Source organism: Artemia franciscana, chromosome 1 (genome assembly GCF_032884065.1).
Source record: "Artemia franciscana chromosome 1, ASM3288406v1, whole genome shotgun sequence".
In the NCBI taxonomy this organism is placed as follows: domain Eukaryota; kingdom Metazoa; phylum Arthropoda; class Branchiopoda; order Anostraca; family Artemiidae; genus Artemia; species Artemia franciscana.
In genome coordinates this window covers 27,099,384-27,111,480 of record NC_088863.1, presented here as the reverse complement: position 1 = coordinate 27,111,480, position 12,097 = coordinate 27,099,384, and the positions used below count along the sequence as shown (strand labels likewise).

The following is a 12,097-nucleotide window of genomic DNA, read 5'->3' as shown; positions in this document are numbered from 1 at the left end:
CAGTGTTGCTTTTTAGGTTGAAGTATTCAGTGAATTTGTTTAAATATGATTGAATTTTATCTTACTCTTCTGTTGTGAATGTAAAAGTACTGTGTATCACTGATGCTCCGTTACTTTAATAGTCAACTTCCTTTATCTTCAAGCCAAATTAGTAAGAAGGCGCACTGGACTTTTTCAGTTTTTTCACTCAGGGGGCCTTTAAACATCAGAGTTGCATGGTTTTTGCATGGTCTTTAAATCTTTCCCAAGCTTCTTTAAGATTGTCACTTGTCCAGTCCACTGTTGGGTAAGGAACACTGATTTTCATTTTTCTTTACGAGGCTTCTGACACCATGTAAAAATTATGGCCTTTTATTTGAATAAGTGATCTAGGTGATTCTAGTGATTTTAGGTGACCTGGTGACCCAGGTCACCTAGAATAGAAAGGTGAATTAGAATGTTATATTATCAGACTCAGGTTAAAAATTTGAGCGAAACTTTCGAGGGATAGTTGAATGCTAAATTTGACAGTTTAAAAATTTGGCAATATAGAAGTTGGTTGGAATAATTTTTTAAAAGCAATTCGTGAAGTTACTCATGGAGTCTTAGAAAGATTAAATAGAAAACAAGTTTTTTCAACTAAAGTAAGGAGCGACATTAAAACTTAAAACGAACAGAAATTACTCTGTAAATGAAAGGGGCTGTTCCCTCCTCAACACCCTGCTCTTTACGGTAAATTTTTTACTGTTTCAAAAAGTATAGTTGAGAGAAAGAGTCAAACTTTAGCGCAAAAGAGCAGGGTGCTTAGAAGCGAACAGCCCCTTTCATATACAGAGTAATTTTTGTTCGTTTTAAGTTTTAATGTTACTTCTTACTTTAGTTGAAAAAACTTGTTTTTTTTCTATTTAATTTTTAAACGTTTTTAATTAATGCATGTTTTGATTTTTGTTCTCAACACATGAATAATTAATTGAATATGAATAATGATTAAAAAGAGGGGGGACGAGACCTAGTTGCTCTCCCATTTTTGGTTACTGAAAAATGCCGCTAGAACTTTTTTTACTGACACTTTTATTAATAATAGATATACGTAAATTACGAATTAACTAACGTAACGAACTTCTATATTCGTATATTTTCATTACGTATATGAGGGGGCTCGTCCCCTCGTCAATATCTCGCTCTTTACACCAAAGCTTGAATTTTGTCCCAATTCCTTAAGAATGACCCCTGAATCACAAAGGCCGTAGAATAAATGGTTGAAACTACTAAAAATATTTTAGCGTAAAGAGCAAGGTATTGTGGAGGAGACAAGCCACATTATGTACCAAATATGTTCTGTTCGTTATAAGTTTTAATGCTGCTCCTTACTTCCAGTTGAAAAACTTGTTTTCGATTTATTTTCTCATTGTTTTTTTTTAGATAATACTAGAAAATCCTACACCCCCTTCATAGAAATTCTCTTCCCTCCTGATAAATTCCTCCGTGAAAAGATACTCCCACATAACCCCCTCACCCCGACCCACCCCCACCCAACGCAAAACTCCAAGTGAAAACGTCTGTACATTCCCCAATAACCATTACTTTATGTAAACATTGATCAAAGCTTATACTTGCCGGCCCCCTTGGGACTCTGGGGGATTTATTCGTCTCCAAACAAATAGTTATTAGGTTTTTTGACGCTGCTGAACAAAATGTTAATATTAAAATTTTGATGCAGTGACTTGGGAAAAAATGAAGGTGGGAGGGGGCGTAGGTGCCTTCCAATTTCTTTGATCACTTAAAAAGGGGACTAGAACTTTTAAATTCCGTTAGAATGATCCCTCTCACGACATTCTAGGACCACTGGGTCGATACAATCACCACTGGGAAGAAAACAAACAAAAAACAAATAAACACGCATCCATGATCTGTCTTCTGGCAAAAAAACACAAAATTCCATATTTTTATAGATAGGACCTTGAAACTTCTACAGTAGGGTTCTGATGGGCTCTGATATGCTGAATCTGATGGGTGGTTTTCATTAAAATTCTATGGTTTTAGGCGGTGTTTCCCCTATTTTCTAAAATAAGGCAAATTTTCTCAGGCTCGCAACTTTTGATGGGTAAAACTAATCTTGATAAAACTGATATATTTGCAATCAGCATAAAAATGCGATTCTTTTGATGTAGCTATTGACATCAAAAAAATTTTTAGAGTTTCGGTTACTATTGAGCCGAGTCGGTTCTTACTACAGTTCGTTACAACGAACTGTTTGAAAAATTAAAACTGCAGCTAGAAATATTAGTGAAAAAGCTTTGTGTTTATAGAGGAGAAGGGGCTTGTACAAGAATTATCTGAATGATAGTTCATATGAAAATAAAGGGAATGTAAAGAAAGTGGAGAAAGCATTAGAATATGAACTAAGGAGGTGTGAAGTGGATGCAGCTATACGGCATAATAGTAAAAGATTGTTTTGGCTTGTTAATAAATTGAAAGAGGGTAGTCAATCTGGACCTGTCCCACTTAAAGATAAGGACGGGGCCACAATAAGTGATAAGGAAAGAGGTGAAGAGAGATGGGCAGTACATTTTGAGAATGTGCTAAACCTAGATAGAGTTGCAGGAAAACATATATAAGAAAATGAAAAAGTTTGTGATACCTTAAATGTGATTTTGAGATAGCCATTTTGTTCAAAGCAGCTAAAAGGTCTGGAAACTATGCCTCTGAGGGTGATAACCCCCCAACCACAGCCCTAAGGGGAAGGGTTGTAAGTCGTGCCCTGGGGCATATAAAATTTTATAGAAAGGGTGGTCGTACAAACTTCTAAATGAGGTTCATTGGATTGGTAATAAGAAGTTCTAGCGTCCTTATTTAGGTTCAAAGTAATCAGAGGGTGGATACCCTCCTCCACACCTCGTATTTTCGTAAAATTTATCGGATAGAAGTGTTGAGATGACCATTTGTTGTCGTAGAAACTTCAAAAAAAGCTTATTCGTTTGGAAATTGAAAGGGTCTTTTTAATACTCAAAAGTGATTGGAGAGCATATTCCGACGAGTAACGAGCTAAGACAATGGACTTTGTATATGCGTGATGCCACGGGTCAGAGAGGTAACTGGGACAAGAATCTCAAGGAGATCAATTCATTTGATACTGTCAAGGGCTTTTAGGAGCTTCTACATCATACGGCAAAACCTAGTCAAATTAAACAAGATCCTAGTATTAAAGAAGCCAAAAACCTAAGTATTTTCAGAAAGGGGCATATTCCCTATATGGGAAGATCCAGCCAATAGCAATGGAGGCCGATTTGAAATGAGCATCAGTGGAGATTGTGCAGTAGTTGGCAGTTGCGAGTAAATTGGGCAGTAGTGAGGAAATCGATAAGCTTTGGAAAGACTTTATTGCTAATGATTGGAGAAAATTTTGGTGAACTGAATGACAAAATTTACGGTGTTGACTTATACGTAGGAGGGAATATAGACTTTCCTTATGGGTAGAAGAGCCTGATAAACAGACGAAGAATTTTGTGATTAAGAAAATAAAAAGCATCAGCAATCTTGAAGTTAAATTTGAAAACCATACATGGTGAAACCCAACAAAACAGCCAAGAGAAAATCAAAAAGCTAATGTCTATAATTGGCATAAATTCTAACAAACAGAAATTAGCTAAAAAAAATTAATGTTTGGTCTTACACAATATAAAATTTACACACTTACAAAATATAATAGTCACTGCTATTGCAATTGTGTATATGTAATTTTAGTGGGGCTCCAGCCCCCACTCCACCTGGCCAGTAAAATCCTTGGCTATTTTCGGCAGCTGCTGTTTGGTATCTGTTTGGTATCTTTATTTGGAGTTTTTAACTGACTGTTAATGTGAAACATACATAATGAGGAGATTTGTTACCACATAAGTAAAGCGGGAGGACTCCGATGTAGATACAAAGTATGGATTAGGACCTATTCCGTCACTTTTTGGTCACTATTACAAAACGAAAGTAAACAGTATTGGAATCAACTGAATATAGGGGTTTTCATATAGTAATTTAATACAAGGCACAATAATTCAGTTTAGTTGTCAGCACATTCAGCCCAATTAAGTGAACGGAATCAACTTAACTTCAGATAGTAATTTAATACAAAGCACTACAACTCGGTTTAGTCGTCAGCACATTCAGCTCAATCAACTTAACGAAGTCAATTAAATTTCAGATAGTAATCTATAATAAAGCACAACAACCCAGTTTAGTCGTCAGCACATTCAGCTCAGTTAACTAAACGGAATCAACCAAATTTCAGATAGTAATCTAATAAAGAGCACAACAATTGAGTCCAGTCATCAGCACATTCAACCTGTTTAACTGAACGGAATCAACTTAATTTCAGATAGTAATCTAATACGAGGCACCAGAACTCAATTTAGTCGTCAGCACATTCAGCTCACTCAACTAAACGGTATCAATAATATTTCAGATAGTAATTTAAGACAAAGCACAACAATTCAGTTTAGTCGTCAGCGCATTCAGTCCAATAAACTGAACAGAATCAACTGAATTCCAGATAGCAATTTAATACAAAGCACCACTAATCAGTTTAGTTGTCAGCACATTCAGCTCAATCAACTAAACATAACCAATGAAATTTTAGATGGTAATTTAGGACAAAGCGCAACAACTCAGTCTAGTCGTCAGCAGATTCAGTCCGATCAACTGAACGGAATCAACTGAATACCAGATAGTAATTTAATCATTCAGCATTCAAAGCGAAAGGACCTAGGTGTGATTTATATTTCATTCTCAAAACCTGTTTCCTAAAAAAGCACATTGACCTATTGAACGAAATTGGATATGATCTGTTGGACATAATAAATTACTAATGAACTTGATATTGAGTTAAATTGGATACGATCTTTGGATGTGCGGGCTTGATTGCTAGAGGTTTTTTTTAAGCGTTATAAGACTGATTGGACCAATTATAAGGTGATTTCCAAGCTCACGTAGGCCTACCTATTCAAAGTTAAGTGCAGTTTTTTATTTTTATTTTTGATAATACATGTCAATGGTTCAGTTCACAAAGGATGCTGTTGTTCTAGCAAAATGCAAAAACTATCCACCATGGCCATGTCGAGTATTGGATATAATTCAGGCCAAGAACAAAAAAATATTCTATGTTGTATTTTGTTATGGAAGCCATTAAATCGTGACAACAACAGCCTCACAGCTTTCGGCCTTTATTAGCATTTCAAAGGAGACTAAGAAGAAAAATGAATTAGGTGTTGCGAACGCTTTTGCCGAATTAGCTGATTTTCCTGATAAGCATCTCGGGATTAGTGGTTCTAGTTTACCAGATACATCGGTGAATTCAATAAATTCTGCTTTATCGGACTTGGACATGCTAAAATTCAATATCCGAAATGATATTGAAAAAGAAGTACGTGAAAAAGTTGGATGATCAAATAGTGCGGATATGATTGACTCTATTGTTTCTCAGATTCACGTCTCTATACTTGTTCAGTATTCGACCAAGTTTGATGAGATTGAAACAAACAACTGGCTCTCCAAAACGCGAACCTAGCCCTAAAAACAGGATTGAACAGATTTAAACCCGTCTTATGATATGGAGCAGGAAAAACGACAGAATCAGCTTGTATTTTATGGTGTTGAACAAAGTGGGGGTCTTCCCATCTCTGAGTGTATATTGAATGTGATTACGGATAAAATGCAAATTTCTGATTTTTCTTCGACCGCAATAGTTTCTGTATTTAAATTTCGAGCAAATTTTACTGATTCGGACACCATTGTAAATGCAAAAAAGGGTCCTGCGCCTGTGTTGGTTGCGTTCAAGTCTGCTGAAACTGCAAGGAGTGTTTTCATGTAAGTCAAGACTTGCTTGGTCGGAAATATTTGTTATCGAGTACTTAACATCAAAAAAGAAACAGATTCTTGACTTGGCTAAAAGTAAGCTCGGAAACAGAAATGTTTGGTCGAACAACGGGACAATTTTTGGAAAAGACTCAGCAGAAGAGACCCGTAAAATTAAAGCTGTGGCTGAAGTGGTCCGTTTGCCAAATCTGACCGCATAATTTTGAGTTATGAAATTATGTTGTTGCATTACTTGTATGTTTGTCTTCCTCTTTGCATTTTATAGCCAAAATGTCAGTCTCTTTCATGTTTATCTCTTTCTTTTTCCTTCTTCTTTCTGTCCATCAGACTTTTTTTCGTATAAAATTGTGACCTTCTTCAATGAGCGTGAACAGATATGACGACGCTTTGAATGAATTTGAAAAAAGCGGTTTATTGTTGGAAGCCTAGCTCGTGACACACTTGTGGGGGATGATGAATGCATCGATAATTTTTCGTTGAATTGTCGCCCAAGTAATTATGTGAATCCGAATAATCTTTATGGGTATTCAAAACCTGTGAGTGCAGATGAAAGAGCAATCGTTTTCTGGAATTGTCAGGGTCTAAGAACGGCATATTCTTCTTTATGTGAGATTTTAAGTTTACTAGATAAGAAGCCGTACATTGCAGACCTATGTGAGACATTTGTTTCTAAGAAGTCACTGCCCTGGGATTTTTCTTTTCCTGGATATGTTTGACAGCGAAGGGAATGGACAACCATGGAGCGGGGCTGTCTATGCATTTTGATAAATGAAGGTAGCCAATAATGGATTAAAGATGACCTCTCTCTGTGGCTGGAAGGTAGGATCGAAACCCTTTTCATCGAAATAAAAAATGAAGGGAAAAAAAATATGATTTTGGGATTAATTTACAAAAATCCGTCATGTGATATTAGTTTTTTTATTGATGAATTTGAACTGTTATTAAATAAAATTAACAATGAAAATAAAAATAAATTTATGATGGGAGATTCTAATACTGATTTACTAAAAAGGGTGAATAGCTCAGATTTTGTTAATATGATGGTGTCACACGATAGTTTTCCTCTTGTAACTATTCCAACTCAGATTTCGCATCTTTCGGCATCCTTAATTGATAATTTCTTCGTTAACGGTGGATTACTTGAAAGACACAAGCAGATATGATTCTGTCCGACGGGTCGGATCACCTTCTTTTAATAAGTAAAATAAAGCTGAATCAGTCAAAGGAAAATAAATGGTGTGGAAGGGCTTCGTTTTACCGTAAAATGAAAAGTAAAAGCCTAAACAGTTTTACAAATAAGATGGATGAAACGAATTTTTCGCGCGTAATAGAGGAAAAGTGTCCAAATGCAGCATATGACCTCTTCCGTGAGATAGTGACAAATGCAATGAATGAAACATGTCCCTTACGAAGAATAAACCCTAATAGAAATTTTCCTAAGAAACCATGGATAACAAAAGCCATTCTAGTTTCAATAAAACAGAAAAACAAACTTTATGTGAATTATTTAAAAGATCGTTCAAATGATAATTTTATCGAAATTCAAAAAAATTCGTAATATTTTAAATTCAGTAAAACGGAAAGCTCAGAAACTTCATTTCCAAAATGAATTTCATGAAAATCAAGGGAATATGAAAAATACATGGAAAACAATAAATAAACTTTTGGGTAATTTTTACAGTAGGGAGGAAGCGAGAACCATGGAGACGACAGAAGGTTGTCTTACTGATTCTCAACACATAGCTGAATTTCAGTGTTATTATTTTGCAAATGAAGGAAAAAGACTTTGTGATCAAGCGTGGGCTAACTTACGCACATCTGTGGGTTTTGGATCTGTTTTTGAAAGACAGCCTGCAAGTGAGAATTCCTTTGAATTTGCAAGATATTTGGAAAGGGAAGTGGCACAATTCCTGGCTGCGATGAAGTCAAGTTCTAGTGGATGGATGATTTTTCGCTGAAACTTATAAAAGCCGCAAAAACGAGTGTCTTACCTGTCTTGACACACCTCATCAACCTTTCTCTGGATCTTCGAGTCTTCCCGCAAGCACTAAAAATTGCAAGATTGATTCCTCTTCATAAAGGAGGGAAAAAAGATGACCCATCGAATCGAAGGCCTATATCTATTCTCCCATTTTTCTCTAAGTTATATGAGGAAGTTGTACATGTCCACTTAAGTTATTACATAGAAAAGAATAAAATTCTAATGGAAAACCAATTTGGGTTCAGAAAAGGGCTATCTACAGATATGGCAGTTCTGGAATTGGTTGATTGGATTAATGATGCATTTGAAGCTGGTCTTATGCCTGCAGCTGTGTTTTTGATATGAGAAAAGCGTTCGATACGGTGGACCACTCAGGCTTATTCAAGTTCTTAGCTCGATTGGGATGAAGGGCTCAAGCCTTGAGTGGTTTTCATAATGTCTACACGACCGGTATCAGATAGTACAGAATGGATCATTTTTATCTTAAAAAAAGAAAATAGAGTGCGGGGTCCCACAAGGGTCAATCCTTGGACCCTTCCTTTTCATCATTTTTATTGATCGAATGAAGCATTACCTGTCGGAGCCTGGTGTCATTCTGTTTGCAGATGACACTTTGCTCTTTCTAGCTGCGCCTTCGCTTGATGTTTTGTATAATAAAATTCATAATGTTGTCTCTGAATTTCTAACTTTTTCTCAACAAAATTTGTTAACCCTAAACTTTTCTAAAACTTTTACATGATATTCTCTAGACTTTCGTCAAGTGTCGGCAATGATCAAATCACGGTTCAAGGAAATGTGATGAAAAGTGTAGCAACAACGAAATATTTGCGGTTTTTAATTGATGAAATCCTGTCGTGGAAAAACCATTCAAATGCTATAGCTGAAAAATTAAGCAGAGGTCTTGGGTTGATGCGAAGAATTAAAAATCTATTCCAAAAAGTTTCTAAAAATGATTTATTTTTCTATATTTTGTCCTTACATTAGCTACGGATGCTCTATATGGGTAAGTAACTTTGTAACATGTTTCAAAAGAGTACAAAAACTTCAAAATAGAGCTGTAAAATTATTATCAGAAAATTATGATTCTGATGAGGTTCCTGCTCATGAGCATTTTAAAAAGAATAAGTTAATGGATGTATCCCAAATTCGAGACTACCAAGTTACGATTTTCTCGTATAAATGTTTGAATTGCCTGCTCACCCCTGCTTTTGAAAATCTTTTTACTTTTAATAGAGACCGTCATGATCATAATACAAGAAAAGCTGATAACTTAACTCATGAGTTTAGGAGTACTAGTCGGGCATCTTTTGTGATTCGCCATTATGGCCCCATGCTTGGAATATTTTGCCCGAGGCAGTTATTCTATTCAAGGCATTTCCCTGATTTATTTGCTGTTAATTTTCTTCTGTTATTTTTTTCTGTCTTTTTCTTGTCTTTTTCCTCTTTCTCTTTTTTTCCTTTCTTCCTTCATCAGTTGAGTTTCTTTTGTATTGAGTAGCGTCATATAAACGTGGTTTTAATTAGATGAGGGTGATAACCTCGCTTGCCCTTACAAGCTTATTGCCTTTCTTGGCAGGCGAATGGCGAATAGTGTTTATTTTCTTTTCTTAATAAATGTATATCTCATATCTCATAAAAAAATAAAAAGCACCACTACTCAGTTTAGTTGTCAGCACATTCAGCTCAATCAACTAAACAGAATCAATTAAATTCAAATAGTAATTTAATACAATGCACAAAAACTCAGTTTAGTCGTGAGCACACTCCATTTCCATCAACAAGGCCAAATTAGCATCAACAAAACACGCAAACGAGATAAAATAAAGAGCAGCACAGAACGTGACACTTCAATCAAGTCAATATGAAGCATGCTGAGCACAATTGCATGAGGTAGTGAGCAAGTTAAAGCCCTAGCAGTTCATTAGAGTCAACTCGGAACAGGACAATTAAGGACAATTTGATACCATTTAATTAAATAAAGAGAATGAAAATACATGCATAACCTGTACCAAAATTTCAAGCTAGGTCGGTAAATGCAGCGACGTACCGAGTCATTCAGTGATGTTATGTATCGTATTTGAAACAGCCATTATGCTAATTATTTGATGAAAAACAGTCGGTAAAAAAGACCAGCAAGTCGGTAAAATTCCTTGTCCCTTCCTCGGAGGGAGTTTACTATATACTCTTACTATGTTCTCGCTCAAAAGTACACTTTTCTTTGAGATTTCATTAACATACTGGTCGTGCATTCATCACTGTCTTTTCTAGTATCATTATAGCACTATATCCCAGACAAGTAAATTTTCATAAGATGCTTGTATTATCTCAACTTTTAATTACTATTTGTCGTGGCTTGTTCTTTGCTAAGTTTCACGCTATGCACGCTATCGCAGGCACCGATCAGATTGATCGGAGAGATGTATTGGGACCGCACGACCATTGCCGACTGAACGGAAGAGGTCAAAGGCTCATTAGTTTCTGCAGAGAAAACGACTTTTATATAACTAACACAGAAACCACAGTAAGGTCACCTGGAGTTCCCCCGACGGAGTAACTGAAAACATGATAGACTGTGTGCTGATATCTAAACGCTGGAAGTCCTCAATAATGGATACAGTATCCTTTCCTGGTGCAGACTTTGATTCCAATCACTCACTCCTGATGTCTAAACTCAAGCTAAGACAGAAACGACTCCCTAATACGACAAGAATCCCTAGATTCTGGACAGAACTGCTTCGCGAACCCATAAAAAAAGGGTGCTAATACCAGGAGCTTATTGTCAAAATTCCCAGCTATCCTAGAGAACTTCAATTCCCTCATTACCGTCGAAGAGATTGACCAACTGGCTGAACCTACAACCTTTGCTGTTTTCCAGACAGCAAATGATGTCCTCGGGAGTAAAACGAAAGACAAAATGCCGTGCATTACTTAAGAAATAATCCAACTATATAAACAAAAGCGTCTCTGCAACAACAAAGCTGTCTCTTGCAGCTGAGACACCAAAAAATATCTCAAAAGGAATTGAACGGGAAGTCCGAAAGGTCTTGCCAAACCATGTTACTGAGAAATGCAAGGAATGTGAAACCCAGTTGAGGAACGGAAACAGTCAAAAACTCTTCAAAACAGTTCGTGACCTGTCTAGCAGGAAAGATCCCGTTTCCACAGCAATCCTGGACAAACATAACCATGCCACCAACGACTCAAAAATGAAACTCGAACGATGGAAGAAATATTTTGAAGATGAATTATTTCCGCAGATTATTGCAGATCCCTACATTCTAAATTCTTTTCCAATTAGTGATTGATTACCTCCACCACCACCCTTAAAATCAGAAACTAAGGCAGCGTTAAGATCGCTGAAACGAGGGTAGGCCCCAGGACCGGACGGAATCACTGCCGAACAAACTAACATTGACTCAGATTACGTTGTCGAGTTGTACAAAAAGTTGTGTCAGCCACATGGTCAACGGGCCATGTCCCACGGCTATGGTGTAAGGCAGCACTGGTCCCAATCCATATGGTTTCACCCAAAAAATAAAATTTTGACCTTCTATTATCATCGTATTTAATTGGATGCAATAATGTGATATTCACTCTTTAATGAAAGATCTTCAGATAAATTACTTCGTCTTGCATGCCGAATTAAATCCTCTGCCAACCGATTTTTGAATCTTTCCGAAAGAGCTTTTGGATATGTAGGATTACCAAACAAGAATTTGTCTGAAGAGTATTCGCATTACAGAAGGCATTTTGGACATTGTGGATTCTTCAAGGGCGTTGAACCACTGTTTATCGTCGAATTCAGGGCCATAATTCGGGTATGTTTTTTTCCATTTGGAATAAACAATGTTATCAACTCTTTTAAGATTTCCAAAACTTGTTGTATTCTTCATATGATACAAAAGTACTCGCAAATTGAAGCACTCAGGATTAGCCACAAAATTTACGTTGTGAGTTCGTCCAATGACACGCAACTGACGGATTCTTTGTTCCCAAGTACTGGTATATCCATTTCATCTATAGTGTTCAGGCAATTCCCAATAATAGAGAAATTCAAAGTTTTTCATTTGTTTTAAGGCCTTATTGTGTCTAAGATACTTTTCCAACATTAAGCCTTGTTGTCCAATATCTACTAAATCTTCCTGGGCTTGGCTGATATTTTGAATTTGGTAATTTCCAGGCAAATGAACATTTAAACGTTGGACGACATGGCTCTGTTTTTGGATATCGTAACTAAACAGTCGCCAGTACGTTTCAGTTGGTACAGCGTCCTTC

General features: G+C 36.4%; 1 protein-coding gene across 1 annotated transcript in view; it reads right to left on the bottom strand.

The window, feature by feature from the left end:
- The window catches only part of LOC136027738 (uncharacterized), a 40,875-nt gene extending 33,019 nt beyond the window's left edge, over nucleotides 1-7,856 (bottom strand). The window contains exon 1 of the mRNA XM_065705229.1: nucleotides 7,833-7,856. The gene's annotated coding sequence lies outside the window, so the exon portion shown is untranslated. The remainder of the gene's footprint in view (nucleotides 1-7,832) is intronic.
- Between the last annotated feature and the right edge of the window lie 4,241 nt (nucleotides 7,857-12,097).